This window comes from Microcebus murinus, chromosome 11, assembly GCF_040939455.1.
Source record: "Microcebus murinus isolate Inina chromosome 11, M.murinus_Inina_mat1.0, whole genome shotgun sequence".
Taxonomy (NCBI): Eukaryota; Metazoa; Chordata; class Mammalia; order Primates; family Cheirogaleidae; genus Microcebus; species Microcebus murinus.
Window position 1 is genome coordinate 21433765 of NC_134114.1, and position 5268 is coordinate 21439032.

A 5268-nucleotide genomic window follows, 5' to 3' on the forward strand; every position below is an offset into this window, starting at 1 on the left:
AATCAGAAGCCATGCTATATAGAATTTCCATGAGGATGGATAAGGCATTCTGTAACTCCACAGATGGTCATTCTTTTGGGGTGTAGCATATCTCCTCATGAGTTATCGAGTACCTTATCTTTAAGGGCCTGCTGAGACTTGAATCTGGTTATATGCATAGAAACAAAGAAAGTTGACGGGTGTGAGTCCTTAAGAAAATAAACATCTTTCATGGCAACTGCCTTGTGGGGAACCCATTACACTTTTCTCAGTCAATGAAGGGTTAATCTCTTCAGAGTGGAGAGGGTGATGCCACTGAGAGTGGCGAGGCCTCTTCCACTGGTAAAAAGAAGTCGTTATCATCATTTATAAGTTCAATTTTCTCAGCTTTATTAGGGTCTTTTTTCCCTCATGTCTCCATCACAACTGACAGAATCCCATTTTTTTTCCTCAATTAATGCCCCCACTTTAATAGTACACATCCTATGAGGCTGAGAGTTCAACTTGCATTGTAATTCAGTCAGTCACAAAACAAGATTCTGCATTTGATTTTCAGCAATCCTATCCCTGTGACTACAAGAGATTAGAGTCTCCTTGAAAGCACACATAGAAGCTGTTAAGTCATTTATGTGCCACTTAAGGTAAAAATTCAAATCTCTGAGTTCATAATTTTTTTTTCTTTACCAATTTATCCAGTGATGTTAGGAGTAATCAGTCAACCTCATTAAATTCATTAATTTAAAAAAAACATATATAAAAGTATTACATACGCAGTCACCAAGCACCTTGCTTCTTATAAGTGGTGATTAGGGTACCCAAAGGAGATATTTTGCATAGCTCTATTGCCCAATCATGCCATAAATTATCAGAGCTTTCTTTAGTACAGGAAATAGAATCATGTGATGGTGACTTTTAAGTGTCAACTAGATTAAAGAATACTCAGCTCGTAAAGCATCATTTCTGGATATGTCTGTGAGGGTGTTTCAGGAAGAGATTGGTATTTGAATAAGTAAACTAAGTATGGAAGATCCAATACTCACCCAATGTGGATGAGCATTATTTAATTGGCTCAGGATGTGAATAGAACAAAAAGGCAGAGGAAAGGTGAATTCTCTCTCTCATATATAGCTGGGACAACCTTCTTCTTCTGCCTTTGGAAGTAAGAACTCCATGTTAAGTTCTTTGGCCTTTTGACAACAGGTATTGCACCAGCAGCTTCTCAGCTTCTTGGGCTTTGGTTTCAGACTAAGATTTACTTTATTGAGTGCCCTGGTCCTTAGACCTTTGGACTTAAACTGAACCACATTACCAGCTTCCCTGGTTCTTCGGCTTCCAGATAGCCTCTATAATCCCATAATCTAACTCCCCTAATAAATTCCCACCATATATACAGTCAGCCCTCCATATTCATGGGTTCAAAACCAACTGTGGATCAAAAATATTTGTAAAAGAAATTGAGTCTGCACTGAACATATACAGACTTTTTTCATGTCATTATTCCCTAAACAGTACATTATAGCAATAATTTTCATAGCATTTATATTGTATTGGTTATAAGTTATAAGCAATCTAGAGATGATTTAGAGTACACATAGTTATATGCAAATATTGTACCATTTTATACCAGGAACTTGAGCATCCAAAGATCTTGGTATTCATGGGAGGTACTGAAACCAATCACCCACATATACCTATAGACAACTGTGTGTATGTGTATATATATGTATATATATATATTTTTTTATTTTTATATATATATATATATATATATATATATATATATATATATATATGAGAGAGAGAGAGATTGATTTTTTATGTCTATGGAGATTAAGAAGTCTCCCATTCTGTCATATGCAAGCTAGAGACCCAAGAAAGCTGGTGATACAATTCCAGTCTATGTCCAAAGACCAGAGAAAGAATAATCAATGTTGTAATTTCTAGTCTAAGTCCACAGTCTGGGAACTGGGGAGATAGTAGTGCAATTTCCAGGTTAGATCTGAAGAACTGAGGAGCAGGAACACTAATCTTGTGAATCTTAGTCTTAAGGCAAGAGCTAATCAATGTCCTAGCTTAAGCAGTCAGGCAGAGAGAGCAAATTCTCAGTACCTCTGACTTTTTGCTCTGTTTAGACCATCAATGGATTGGATGATGCCCACCCACATTGGGGAGGACAATTTTCTTTACTCAGTCTAGTGATTCAAAAGTTAATCTCTTCTGGAAAAGCCCTTACAGGAACACCCAGAAATAATGTTTAACAAGAAATCTGGGCATCTGATGGCCTGGATATGTCAACCCATAAAATTACTCATCATAACTCTTCTAAAATATTAAATGAATTATCTATTTCAGTACTGAATGATATTATTGTTGGCCTCATTTTATCTGTAAAGAAACTCAAACACAGAGATGTTACATAACTTTCCCAAAGTCACATAGCTGTGTAAATGGGAGAGCTAGTTTATGAATGCAGTTAGTGTAGATCAATTAACTGGGCCCAGAATAGAGCTCTATAGGCTCTATTCCTTTTTTTTTTTTTTAAATTCAGTCCCTGTAGGGACTGTCAAAGTTTGCCAATGTCAACTATATTGCAAGCTGTCATGGTGGGGTATTGAGAAAAGTTTTCAATTAGTAATAATTGTGCCTCAGGGAAACCTCATTGGCTATGATACTGCCACTGCACAAAGCTTCTATTCCTAATATATAATAAAATAGCCCACACTGACTGCATGTTTACCATTTACCAAGCTGTATTCTGAGTAGTTTACATCTTATAATAGATGAGAGAAAACCAAGGCTAAAAAAAAAAAAAAAAAAAAAAGCCAAGTAAAAACGTGAAACTAAAGCACATCAGTAATGTTATGCTATCTCCACATGAAGGGAATTCTATTGCTTTAATCATAATTTTGCCTTTTAGTACATAAACTATTGTCTAATAAGTTTTATTTTATGCTACTAATGTCATTTTAGGTGATATTTCTGATCCTAGTTATATTTTTAAGGGGGTAAGGATTCATTAGAAGCAGATAGGAATAAAAGCCTAATACAATTAATGGGAGATCAAAATCTCAGAATAATCACAAGGCACATGTAAGTGGATACTATAAAGCAGAAATTATAGCTAAGGACACACAAAAGGTTTAATTTATTCAAGATATCACCAGTAGTACCTCTGCCAGGACAACCAGCAGAGCTGCCACAGCTACAGATACCACTGCTTTTACTACTGCATCCACTGTGATGACCCAATAACCAAAAACTCTCTCACTCTCTTTGGTCTAGTATTCCACAGTGAGAGGCCTCATTGAAAAAGTGATTGTTTTGTTGGTTAAGCTTGGGTATATGTCTGGCCATAGCACCCAATGCTGCTACCTCTACTTCTTTAAGAGGTAGTATGTGAGAAAGATAATAATATAATTGGCATAGAAATCTTCCTTTGTCAGTATTACAAACATACATAAAATGCAAAAGCTCACATTTAATAATACACAACTGTCATTGGTTTCTCTTGCATTTCCATTGGAGAGATAAAGACAGAAACTATTTCATAATTATCTTTGTTAAATAATTTTTTAATTCATTAGAAATTTGATATTAGCATGTTAACACAATTGGTGAATATTTAAATGAATGCATGAATAAATGAATGATGAAAAGGATATTTCTATCTAGAATTTTATAGGACACTATACCAAACAAACAAGACATATCAATTAGAGACATCACAGAGTAATAACATCATATAAAGCTTAATACATATTTTCTGTTACAGAATTTATAATTGACCAAAAATTTTACAGTCTGCCTTGACTCCCTTCAAAATTAAAAAGAAAAATATATTCATGCTGAAAGGCAGTAAAAATTTTAATATATTGCTTATGTGTTGTTGACACCATGTACCATTTCCTGCAACATGAAGAATGACAAATTGCAAATTACATGACCTGTGAAATACACTATCATTTACCACAAGCCTTCCTTCGAGGTTTTTATATAGTAGGATAAATAGGCTGTCAAAAGAAGAAATAAGTGACTTATAAAACTGCCATCTAGTTGAGTGGCAGGTTTTTTATGAATATTTTTTGGAATAAGAATGTTGATATATATATATGTGTGTGTGTGTGTGTGTGTGTGTGTGTGTGTGTGTGTGTGTGCATGTGTGTGTTCATGGGTATTAATTCTAAATCCATATAGAGAAGAAATTCATGCAGAAAATAACATCTGTTTGAAATGTAAAGTTAACCTATATCTAGGTTTATTTTGGATATGGGCTTGAATTTACAAAAGGAGTGAATTTGAAAGGAAGAGTTTAAAATATTATTATTGTTTCTTGGAAGTGAATGAAGAAAGAAAAAAGATCTTTGTACAATTTAGAGTGGGAGATGCATTGGTAGATTTTTTTTCCTAAATTATTTTTAAATAACTTTAAAATAAAATTTACATAATATTCAGAATTCCAGTCAGTTAAGGAAAAAAAGAAGTGAAACTAAAATGATAAAATAATGCAAGGAAAATATGAAAGCCACAATCCCTTTATGATGCTGTATATGAAAGTATAAAGAAACAAATAATATGTATGGCAATGCACTAGTATATAGCACAGAAGGTATTTTGGGTCAGAAAACTTTCTTGTTTAATAGATATCCATGGACTTTTTATATTTGAGTTCTGCTTTAAACAATTTACAAAGAAAATTCTGAAATTGCTGTAGGACAGAATTAATTAATTAATCTATTATTTCACCATTCTTAAGAAGAGATTTTATAAATAAAATTAACCAGAGTTGACTATTTTACAGAGTTAGAAGGACATACACATGGATTTTGAAAATTTGAATGGCAGTTGACCCTAGAACAATGCTGTGGTTAGGAGTGTCTCCCTGCACCGTTGACTTCCCCAAACTTAACTACTAATAGCCTACTGTTGACTGGAAGGCTTAATGACAACATAAATAGTTGAGTAGCATATATTTATATGTTATGTTTATTAAATATTGTATTCTTACAGCAAAATAAGCTTAGAAAAGAAAATGTTATTAAGAAAATCATAAGGAAGACAAAATTTATTTAGTATTCATTAAATGGAAATCTATCAACACAAAGGTCTTTATCCTTGTTGTCTTCACATTGAGTAAGCTGAAGAGAAAAAGGAGGGGTTGATCTCTCTGTCTCGGAGGTAGCAGAGGCAGAAGAGTTGGAGGAGGCAGAAGGGGAAGCCGGAAAGGCAGGCACACTTGGTGTAACTTCTACGGAAAAAAAAAGTGCACATAAAAGTGAACCCACTCTGTTC

The 5268-nt window shown here is 34.0% G+C and overlaps 1 non-coding gene across 1 annotated transcript; it reads right to left on the reverse strand.

The window, feature by feature from the left end:
* Positions 1 to 2527: 2527 nt before the first annotated feature.
* On the reverse strand, positions 2528 to 2668 carry LOC142874139 (U4 spliceosomal RNA). Its single transcript, XR_012921964.1, has one exon. It is a non-coding gene; the product is annotated as a U4 spliceosomal RNA (small nuclear RNA).
* Between the last annotated feature and the right edge of the window lie 2600 nt (positions 2669 to 5268).